Genomic DNA, 12,368 nt, shown 5'->3' on the forward strand with positions numbered 1-12,368 from the left:
AAAGATAGAGTTCTTGTACAAGCCAGAATGTTTGAATTTTTTTTCGTTTTTTTTTTTAATTTTTTTTTTTTGTATTTTAATGATATCAAAGAAAACTTGTGGCGGTTTTCTCTGTGTGCTCCTGATTATTCTTGCCAATATTATGATGGTTTTCTCTGTGTGCTCCTGATTATTCTTATCTATATTTTGATGGTTAATCCGTGTGCTTGCGATCATTCCTGCGGTTTCGGTCAAAGGTCAAGGTCACACCCATCCAATATGGCCGCTGTGACGTCGTAATCCAAGATTGTGGACCGTGAGAAATCTGAGAAGCACTAGCAGGAAGGACGAACTTTTTTCTCCTTGGATACTATCGAAGCCAACCTCCCTTTGCGATCGATAGTGAGCGTTCCGCATCCCACATTAATGAAATATATATTATTTACCTGCAAGCAACACGTGGCGCCATCTGTTGACGACAGCCGGAACTACTTGCATCAATTTGCTTTGCATTAGATAACTTAACTCTCGCTGATGAATTATTTCAAAAACTCTATTTAATAAATGTTTCCAATTGGAGAAAACTGACAGTTTGTATCTAACATTAGTCACAGAAGCTACTATGGATCGTGGTTTGTTATCTATAGCTGAATCGGAAGGAAGCCGCTGAAGATACTGTGGCAAGGATTTTGTCATGTGAAGGAATGCTAGACGTCATAAGAAGAATGATTGTGCTAGAAACCCACTACGCAACATGTTAAGCTGTAATCGTTGTAGCAGGTTGTTAACACGAATTGACAGCTTAAAAAGACATGGTAGAACATGTAAAGTCAAGACTACTTACGGCATAGAGGACACCGATGGATCCACTAGACTAAAGAAGAGTGATCTGCATTATGACAATAATTTTCCTTGTCCTGAGTGTGATGGTATTAGCTCACCAGATCGTGAGGAAGAACATAAATTGAAGGAAGCTAATGGCTTCGGGAAGACTGAAACTAATGGAAGTATCAACACCGTGAAAAGTGAGAATACATTCAAGCCTATATTCAGTAGATCCTCCATTCTTGGTAAAAATGATGGACTCCTAAAAAGGAAGCATGAAGACGATGAAGACACTTCGACATCATCGATAGCGAATTCATACGGTAATCTGGGTGAAGAGGATGTCTTCTACAGTAATTGTTACAGTGACTCTGAGGCTGTTGACAAAGGCATAGACTGTGATGAAGCACCTAGAGCTGACAAGATCGAAGAATGTGGCGATGTCCTGAGACCGAAACGATGGAAACGTCGTGTTATAATAAATCTGATAATGCTTATCATGATCACTGGGATGATTGTGATATTAAAAGTATTTATAATAAACAAGCAAGTAAGATGGTGGTAGAAGAGATTGATTACACATCATGGAAAGATCCAAACATATTGGTTGACCGGCTAAGACTTCTACATGGCTCGCTTTGTGCAGGAAACTATCCGTGCACCAAAGAAATATCCTTCATACTCAAAGAACTGAGGAAAGCTGGCTACATACAATAATGGCTTCTTTTACTTATATTTGTGTAATGTTGAGAAGTAATAAAATATTGAAAGTAAAAATTTAATGTTTTTTATTTCTTGTATTTTGATTTCCAACTAAGCCTGTGTGTTTCCGCTACTGTATGTGTGATCATTACGTTTCCTGTGTGTACTGTGTGTACGTTCCGTTTCCTGTGTGTACTGTGTGTACGTTCAGTTTCCTGTGTGCACTGTGTGTACGTTCCGTTTTCTGTGTGCACTGTGTGTACGTTCCGTTTTCTGTGTGCACTGTGTGTACGTTCCGTTTCCTGTGTGTTCTGTGTGTACGTTCCGTTTCCTGTGTGTACTGTGTGTACGTTCCGTTTCCTGTGTGTACTGTGTGTACGTTCCGTTTCCTGTGTGTACTGTGTGTACGTTCCGTTTCCTGTGTCTACTGTGTGTACGTTCAGTTTCCTGTGTGCACTGTGTGTACGTTCCGTTTTCTGTGTGCACTGTGTGTACGTTCCGTTTTCTGTGTGTTCTGTGTGTACGTTCCGTTTCCTATGTGCACTGTGTGTACGTTCCGTTTCCTGTGTGTACTGTGTGTACGTTTAGTTTCCTGTGTGTACTGTGTGTATATTCCGCTTCCTGTTTGTACGTTCAGTTTCCTGTGTGTACTGTGTGTACGTTCCGTTTCCTGTGTGTACTGTGTGTACGTTCCGTTTCCTGTGTGTACGTTCTGTTTCCTGTGTGTACTGTGTGTACGTTCAGTTTCCTGTGTGTACTGTGTGTCCGTTTAGTTTCCTGTGTGTACTGTGTGTCCGTTTAGTTTCCTGTGTGTACTGTGTGTACATTCCGTTTCCTGTGTGTACTGTGTGTCCGTTTAGTTTCCTGTGTGTACTTTGTGTACATTCCGTTTCCTGTGTGTACTGTGTGTATGTTCCGTTTCCTGTGTGTACTGTGTGTACGTTCCGTTTCCTGTGTGTACTGTGTAATCATTACATTTATTGCGTGTAAATTGCATGTATTGCGCGTACATTGCGTACATTACGTGTTGAAGCTGATGGAGCTGTTGGAGCACTTGCAGCTAATGGTCAATTGAAGCATAGGAGCAAAATGTAGATGGATCTGATGACGTGAATTGTAGCTCTTGGAACCTGGCGTATATTGGAGAGATCGATATTTTTTTCGATCAAATGATCCTCTTTTTTAATTTGTAGATTTGACTCTAGTATTATTGTAAATGGTTCTTGATTTGACTAGCGTATTATTCCATACGGTGCATGTATATAAGCGAGTCCTAGACAGCAGGACGCTCAGTTTTTTACTGACGTCGGCGGTGTAACGATCACCTAGTTTGTTTCTTCTGGTGCATAAGTCGTGTCAATTAGCTGTTCTTGAGACCTCGATGGCATCTTTACCGTCTTTAACGTCGAACTCGGAGGTTGTATTATCGTATACGGGAACCTTGACGACATCTACGCTGGAGAAGGTGCAGATCCCGTTGGCTACGATGGCGTCAACATTGGAGGAGACTTCAACAGACGTGGTACCGCCAGCAGAAGAGACTTTAATGCCGCTAGTGCTGGCTGCACAGGGAAACTCGGCGAACGCTGGTTCGCCATCAATGGAGACTTCAATGGATGCCGAATCGACAACAACTAACGAACATCGGTGCTGTTACTGCGACAAGATTTTCTCAAACAACAGCAATGCTCGACGACATGAGAATAGAGAATGTGCCAAGAACCTATATCGTAAAATGTTTGTTTGTGAGAAATGTCATAAGCAGTTTGCCAGAAAAGATAATATGAAAACGCACATGAAGGCATGCAAAGGTCCTGCTGTTCGGCAGAAAGTAAAGGTTTCGGCGCAACAACGATGCATTGATGTTCATAAGAGTATGCCTGGAGATGGTGCAACTGCGGCAACGTCAGTATCTGGATCGGGTCTGAAAGGTTCGTCTTCATCACCACGGTATCCTTGCAGCTACTGTGATACGTCGTTCGCATTTGCTCATGATGCACGAAGACATGAGCGGAGCAAATGCACGAAGAATCCATCTCGCATGAAGTTTCGATGTGATGAGTGTCATGAATGGTTTACTCGAATTGATAATTTGCGACGACATGCGAAAAACTGTAAAGGTGAAGTCCGTGTGGCCTACTGCTGAACTTCCTGCAGAAATTTCGACTCCTCGGTTTAGGTTGAAGGCTTGTGAGCGTACAAGCAAGAAAACCGATGTGCAGCAACCGATTGGTATGACGTCTGAACAGGAAAATAAACCTAAGACTGTGTTCGGCGCATTACAAGTGAACGATAATGGCTTCTACTTGGCGCAGTCTGCATTTCGTGGAACATTGAAGGACTACTATTATTTAGATACGTTAGGTGAGTCGAAAGACATTTGTAATTTTCTTGATGATATCAGAGAGGACATAATCAATCAGCTTACTGATGATGTAGCAACAAACGGACCTTTGAAATATAACTTGTGGTTGGACTGTATATATGGAAAGCCATATCCGTTCGATGACAAAGTGAAGAAGTGTGCATTCAAGACATCGGCTGCAGTAATTTACAGTTCTAACGATGTGAAGCAAACTGTTAAAAACGGTATCCAGAAACTCTGTCAAGAAGAGGTGGACTATGTCTGTAAAGGTTCTGGCTGGACTCTGTCTAGTATAAACCGATTGGAGCTAAGAATTAGTCATTTCACACCGCTGCGGAACTAAATGATTATAAGATTGCTGGCTTTCGCAAATGATCCTGTAGTAGAATAGAAATTATTTAATAAATATTATGTTTGTAAACAACTTGTGGTGTTTAATTCCTCGAACCTGTTACTATTATGTTAAATTGATGTTATATTTACTTTATTTGCATCGTCCTAGATCGTACCAAGGACCTTAGTCGACCTAATCAATCAGTATATAGATTACAAATTTATTTAATGAATTTTGGAATTTTTCCCGAATTTCTAGCTAAATAATTACGGATTTTCAAGATGGCGGCCAAATGACAAGATGTCGGGTGTCACAGCAATAATAAATGATTACTGCACTCTAGCGGATAAGAATTAAACTAACATGGCGTCAGCGCACTCTCGCCGACGATACACTGATGATGGCTTCCAGCAGACGAGGACAAGATGGCGGACATGACGTCATACTACCTGACGATATATATGCTTTGAAAAAAAGTGGTGGGAGTAGAGGTGGGTTGTTACACCAATTTTCGGTATCTGGTCCAACCTGATACTGATACAGCATTGTACCATGTTACAAGTCTCTGATACTTCCGTATCAGACGGTCCCAGGAGGCAACAAAGCTCCGCGTACGCAGACCGTGCGACCGGAAGGAGAATCTGATACATTATTTATCACGCCTGGTAATTCTCTATCTCTGAAACTCTCATACCCGCTTGATACAACCAGTATCAATCAGTTCAACATTCACTGCAGTTCGTCCTGGCCGTGTATCACCATGTTGCGGGCTGTCATGCTTTATAGTTAGTATCTTTATAGTGAAATAAGGAATGGATAAGTGCACGAAAAAGACTTCATTTGTGTGGAATTTTTTCACGGAAAATAATGAGTTTGCTAATTGTTATTTGTGTAAACAAAAACTGAGTTATAAATCATCGACTAATCTGAAGAAACATTTGAAAAAACATTGATATAGTATGCTCACTAATGTACCTATCTGTTTTTTTATTTTTTAATTTTGATAAAATCGTGAATTTTTAATGTATAAAAACACTAGTTACTAATTGTTTTCGAAAAAAGAAAGTCCATATGTTGATTACATCTGTTATTAGTGTCAACTGAGAATTTATTTGCATTTTCATAGCTGTTAGGAAATATAAACATAACTGGTTTTAATATAAAACAATTAATTACCTTACAAGACTGAAAACGGTTAAATACAACCAATACAAGAAAATTACACTGCAGCAAAATGGCTGTATAAGTAATTCTTGGACCAGCACATATCATAAAAAAACCTACAAATATATACATGACAAAACAAACACCATCACTGCATTCTTTAAACCGGTAATTGTTTTTATAAAACTGCATCATGTACGTTAGTCTTTATTCAGAGTCTGATTCTACAAGATTGGTTTGAAGGTTAATTGTTGCATTGGTTTTGTGTTCTGCAAGCCTCTTTGAAGAATGTGTCTAATTTAATATTCGACTTAGCTTCTTGAAAACTAGTTTTGTGTTTATATGTATTTTTGTGTGTGAAACACATAGACTTGATTGCATTTATCAAACAGATATTGCAACAGATACAGTAGCTACTACCTTTATTATTGTTTTAGGTATAAAAATAATTAAAATTATAAAAAACCTAGAATTGTTGGAATTCATTATTTAAAAACCCAGAAACCCAAACACCATTGGAAAAACCTAGATCTGGGTGGAAAAACCCATGAGTGGCAGCCCTGCTTGTAACAATATCGCTTTGCGCCTCTCCTTCAAGGCTTCAACGCCTTCCCCTGCGCTTCCTCCCCTACATTCTTTCCCTTCTTTATCCCTTATTTGTCGTTCCTGCTCCCTCCCCTTTCACAAGCTCCGCCCAAGTGACCGTCATCTGCGATCGGGTACTGCGCTCATTGGCCGTGGTGTTGTTCCAGGTGAATTCTGAACTGATACTAAAGTCTCTGATACTTTTCAAGTGTACTCGTTTGCCGTTCCTGATACAGGCGCATATCAGTGACAAAGTATCAGGTTGATACTTTTCGACCCACCTCTAGGTGGGAGTCAGTATGCCTGCAGCCACCGCGGGGGAAGGATCGGTCGCCATTTTTTTTTTGCACTCGTCGGGTTTGAACCGAGGACTCCGAGCTCCGTGTCGTAAATGTTTGTTTTTTAAATATTTTATTAAAAATTTTATTATTTAATTTTTTTATAATTTTTTAATTTTTTTTCATTAAAATCGGATAATAAATTTAAAGATGGCGGCCGTAACGGAAATTGCAACGGTGACGTCATAATTCAAAATGACCGATAACACAATGCCGGAATGTTCGAGAAAACGAAATGACGTCATCCAAGATGGTGGATCCAAGATGTCCGTCGGGGTCAAGGTCAAAGGTCAAGGTCACATCCTGATAGAGGCTTAACTGAGGCTTGAGTTAAGGATGCTTAAGCCTATTTTAGGAATTTGTGTTCTTTCTAAGGCAAAAGACATTTGTGGTTTTTCGAAATCCTAATTTTCCCTCGAAACGGGAATTTTTCCCTCGAAAACGGGAAATTTTCCCTCGAAAACGGGAAATTTTGAGTCATTTTGAGTCATTTTTGAGGAATTTTGAGGAATTTTTGCCACCGTGACGTCACAAATCCAAGATGGCGATCGGCACCAAGCACCACCGCCTGGCGCCTGGGCCAGCTCCGGCTATCCTATACTACTAACACCAATTTCAAACTTGTGTTAACAATGGTAGATAGTAAAGGTTGTAATGCTATAACGAATACATCGTTGAATATGCGTTGCTACCTTTGTCAAGCTACATCCAAATAATTTAATGATATTGACAGTATTTTACAAAAACCCATCAATGAGGATCACTTCGAATTAGGAATATCGCCACTGCATGCTTGGATACGGTTTTTTGAATGTTGTTTGCACGTGAGTTACAAATTAGAAATATAAAAGTGGCAAGGGCGCAAGAACGATAAGGAAAGTGTTGAGAGAAGAAAAAAATACATACAACAAGGTCTGTGCGCAGAGTGTTTCACCAATGTTCAGACTGACCAAGACATACCTTCAAAATCACACAGTCGTGTCTGTTGAAAGAAAATACATTCTTCATGAACTGTGATACTTCATTATGTCCTGTTGTCAATATTAATCTTTTAAATATTGAATCTTAGCCTCGAGAGTCTAATACAGAAATAAGTTCTACTGATATTAATTGCGATTTTAACTGTCATCACCACTACCAAGGTTTATGTGAATGAATTCGCTGACTGTCTTTTATTTCAAGCAATGAGTCATACATACAGGATTTAACTGGTTACACATACATAAATACTTATCAGTATATATAAAAAAGCTGATGAATTATAACTATGAGTTTGAAAGCCTCAGATGTTTCATTCTGCTAATCCATACGTTAGTATAAAACAAGCTTTATCCCATGTAAGCTACTATTTTTGGAGCGATGGGGATTTAAAAAGCTACACGGAGACATTTGATGGACTATTTCATACTTTGATTTCGAATGACCTTACTTTATACAAACATTGTTAGAATATTGTTAACTGTAAAATTTATACAAAATGCTTGTTTTTTACGCGAGGGAAAAAACGTAATTGAATTCGCCAAAAATCAAGAAAAACTACCTCTTCATTCGCCTGAGTGTGCTACTATTCACTTCAACAATCCTGCGACAAATTGTATAACTATGAGTGAAGTTGGTATACAAACTATGAAATAACAAACTTCGAACACACGAAAAGTGTACCAGAAAAAAATAATTTTTTTTCCAAAACTGCTAAAAACAGTTTTAAAACTGCAAGCTCTTCCTACATCTTCGAACCAACAACCCTGCTTAGTTCGTCTTTAACTGTTGATGTTCGCGAATTGCAAATTATTTTAAAAAAATGTCTGTAATAAAAATGTAGAATAAATATGATTTTTGTATGAAAAGTCTTTGATGATGGTACGACTCTACCAACATATTCCTGCTCCCTCCACATACTTCATTCCTATTGGCTGTTCTAAATTAACTCTAAAGTAGTTCCGTGATTATGTAAAGGGGGATTCGCTGTCGGAGCTTCATTGTGTTCTTGGAGTTTGTGTGCTAGTTCCATTGTGAGTTTTTCTGTTCTAGCTACCTACCAAGATTTCTACTGCCATCACTACATTATGTTCTACAATTCCACATCATGGTTTTTTGAGGTATGTTTCTTTATGGTGTTTAGTTATCAGGATTTGAATGTATCTCTCAGTTAGATTTAACATTTGTGTAGGCTACTTGTTAACAGTACTTTAAATACTGGCCATTTCTCTGGATTTGTGTGAATTGACGGTTATCAGGACTTTTAAATATTTTACATTTGCTAACAAAGTGTTTTAGGTTTGTTGGAGATTTAGTTTTATGATATTGTATAGTTCGTAGCTTGTGCAGATGAGTAAGTTTAAGGGTTATGTGGATTGTGTGGATAAAGTGGATCGGGTGAATTGTGTGGGTGGATTTTTTTAATTGTGTGGATTTTTTGAATTAATTGGAAGGGTTTTGTGGATTGTGTGGATTGTGTGGATTATGCTGATTGTACGGATTTTGTGAATTTTATAGATTGCGTGAAATATGTGGATTTATGTTTGAAATAGTTGGTTTGTATAAATGTTAATTTTAAGGTTATGTATGCCAACATTTTTGTTTAATATTATTGTAATATTGTTTTGTTAATTCTTGTGTTATTGTTCTCAGAATATCGAGCTTCCTTCATATGTTCCATGCATTGAGACCAGACGTACCTATTGTTGTCATGGCATCAACCATCCAGAAATGCCATTTCTGTCCTGCCTTCTTTAAAGCAGTGAAGAACCAGTACCGGCACGAATGTCAGTGAACTAACAACATACAGCATGAACTCAAACAGTTTCATCTGTGTGGTAAGATGGTCGCATGCGGTGATAAAATGCAGCAATATCTAGCTTCATGTACTGGTGCTGATCCCACAATATCAGGCACCCGGTGTAGCTTCTGTTACAAAACCATCATCCATGCTGATATTCCCAGACACTATGAGAAGACTGCTTGTAGTCTCAACTTTAACCCCAAAGTTCAATCTTGTCAGAACTGTGCTAAGGAATTCTCCAGGGCTGACTCACTTTGCCACAATATTAAGGTATGTAAGGGACCTGCTCCACCTCTGAATATAGTGACCATTAAGCCTGCTGCAGCCAAGCACCAGGACGAAGGTGGTGACTAGGACAGGTTTTGCCAACACCCATGGCTTCATAATTGCTGAAGTGGGATTTCACGGCAATTTGAAGACTTATCAGGCATAAAATAATATCATTTCTGTCAAAGATATTTTTTATACGTCGACTCTATCAAGGCTAAACCAATAAGTCAACTTGTACAGGAGAATTAAGAGAATGGTCCTTGAAGTACAACATTGTACTCGAGTATGACTATGAAAAGCTAGTTCATTCAAGCAAAGACAAGAGGGCCTTAAAAACAATGAATGTACCTATCTACACAGTTCATTATGTAAAGGATGCTATTGCAGAGTCCATCTCTAAGATCTGAAAGGAGGAAGAGGACTACATGGAAAAAGGGTCTGAATGGACTTTTTCTGCAGTTAAAAGACTACAACTATGCATAAATAATCTTTATCCACTTCATGCCAGCTCCTACATAGAATAATGTATTTGCATCAAGATAAATTTGTATTTTAAGTGGGCTATCCTGGTCAAGTTTAAGTTTGTGGATGGTGAGCATCCTGAGCATGTCAGCCGATGCTACAATGACTTAGAGGGAAAGTTCAACTTCATGAACTTCGAGTTTCCTACTCCACTTTGTCAGATCCCTCTGTTAAAGAAACAGAATCCTAGTGTCTCTATCAACATATACAGCATAGATGAGAACCAGAAAATTGTATCAGCACAAGTTTCTCCAGGAGAAAAGGAACATAATTTCGATCTTCTGTTATTGGTCAATGACAATTCGTCCCATTTTACCTTCAGCAATCATTTTTCTGCTTGATATGCTCCTAAATAAATATACACACAGAGGCTTCATGTATGCAAAATATGCTTCAAGCATTATTATGTTCAAGAAAGTTTTGGCAGGCTCACTGGTTTCTGTATGACGAAAAACACAGTGAGCTCTGCGAACAACATGCTGCTGTTCGAATGGAAAGGCTTGATGAAAATAGCCAGCCACCTATTCTTCAGTTCAAAAATTTCCACCATTCTGATATGTCTATTTTGGTTTACTGAGGCATAAAGTTACTATATTTACATTACTATATTTACATGACTATATTTACATAACACCATCATTTCTGCTAATCTTACTTCTTCGCTTCCTTCTCAGCCTGAAGTGTTTAGAGGTTGTGACGCAGAGGACAGCTACATTTCCTGCATTGTTGAAATTGGACAATATTTTCTACATCTGTTTCCATAATTCCACTCACCCATGCACAAAATACTTATTTTCTGCTAGCAGTGAGTTGTTGCTACTGCGGTGGCAAGTTTGGAGGTTCTGCAAAGAAAGTTTGTGATAACAATAACTTCACTGGCGAATATCTGGGGGCCCTCATGTAATGATTTTAACATTCTCAGATACAGGCCGAAGAAGTTGATTGTGTTTTTTCACAACCTCGCATACGATCAGAACTTCATTATCAGGAAACGGAGGTATATCCTAATGTTAAAGATATATTCATCATTCCTAACTCTGAGGAAAAACTGATAACTTTTTCCAAATGTTATGTAATAAGTTCATGAGTCGTGGTCTCACATGTCTGGCCAAATTTTTGTTTGCAGACAAGTTTATAGGTACTACTGAATTTTTCGCACCTGGTAGGCTAAATTTTGTTATCCACAAGGGAGTCTTCCCATACGATTTCGTTGATTCTTTGGCTCGATTAGATGAAACTGAAACTAGTCTTCCATCCGTTGATCAGTTCTACAACATTCTGACTGATTCTGGGATTTCCAAGGCAGATTGTGCACACATACTACTTTGGGGATTATGCTGACTTGTACCTGATGACAGCCTTCCTGATCCTAGAGAAGTGTCTAAGATTTTTTCAATCTGTGCTTGGATACATACAACTAGACTACTCTCACTACATTTCTTGTCCGGGCTTTGTTTTCGATGATATGCTCATATCACAGGAGTAAAACTGCAGCTTCTGATTACAATATGTATATATTTGTGGAAGCAGGTATTCAGAGTTGTGTATCGCATAACATCAAGCATCATTGTGCTGCTAACAACACTTAAATACCTGAGATATATGATGCATCCAAGCAGACAGCTTTCTAAGAGTATGTAGATGCAAACAACCTGTATGTACAGGCAGTGTCCCTGCCACTCCCTGTTAGTTATTTCCAATGGATATTGACGTAATGATTGTTCCAGCTAATTCTCCTAGAGGCTATATTTTGGAATGTGATGTGGAGTACCATCCAGAGTGCCACGAAAGTTACAAAGACCCATTAATCAATGCCGCTGGGTTCAACGAAATCTAAATTGATTACCTCATTGGACAATAAAAAGTACTCTATTGTTTACTACATAAATCTCCAGCAATCAGTAACACATGGGCCGAGAGTGATTTAAATACACCATGTCTTGCAGTTTGAGCAGTCAGCATGGTTAGAAACATATATTCGGCTCGACACCATTAAGTGCCAGTCTGTAGCCAAAGAGTTCGAAAATGAGGTCTTTAAGCTCACCAAGAACTACACATTTGGAAAACTTGAAAAAGAATAAAATATATAGGCTGAAAATGGATTTTAAATGGTTTAAGGAACATCTGAATGAACTAGTATGCTCCCCTTCCTTCAAGGACCACACAATGTATGAACCAAATTGAGCTCTTGTCCATCTAAAACCATGTGACCATAAATAAAAAGCCAATGTATGCACGGCTTGCAGTACAAAGACTCTCGTGTACAACTTTCAGTATACCACTATGAATACTAGGTAGCAGCAATACATTAAACTGGCCTACTTATTAGACACAGAGAGTTTTGTTTGCAGACTTCTATTCAGAACTCAAAGCCAACCTTAAGTTCATGTCAGAGCTTGACACCAGCTGCTACCCTCCCGACCATACTTGCTTCTCCCCATCAACAAAAAGGTCATTGGAAATATTAAGGACGAATGTGGGAGGCAAGTAATGAGCAAGTCT

At 38.7% G+C, this 12,368-nt stretch overlaps 1 protein-coding gene across 2 annotated transcripts in view; it reads left to right on the plus strand.

Annotated features, from left to right (window-relative positions):
• LOC134527345 (sodium/hydrogen exchanger 2-like) overlaps positions 1-12,368 on the plus strand; it is a 430,632-nt gene that overhangs the window by 81,558 nt on the left and 336,706 nt on the right. The window lies entirely within an intron of this gene.

Source organism: Bacillus rossius, chromosome 1 (assembly GCF_032445375.1).
Source record: "Bacillus rossius redtenbacheri isolate Brsri chromosome 1, Brsri_v3, whole genome shotgun sequence".
Lineage (NCBI taxonomy): Eukaryota > Metazoa > Arthropoda > Insecta > Phasmatodea > Bacillidae > Bacillus > Bacillus rossius.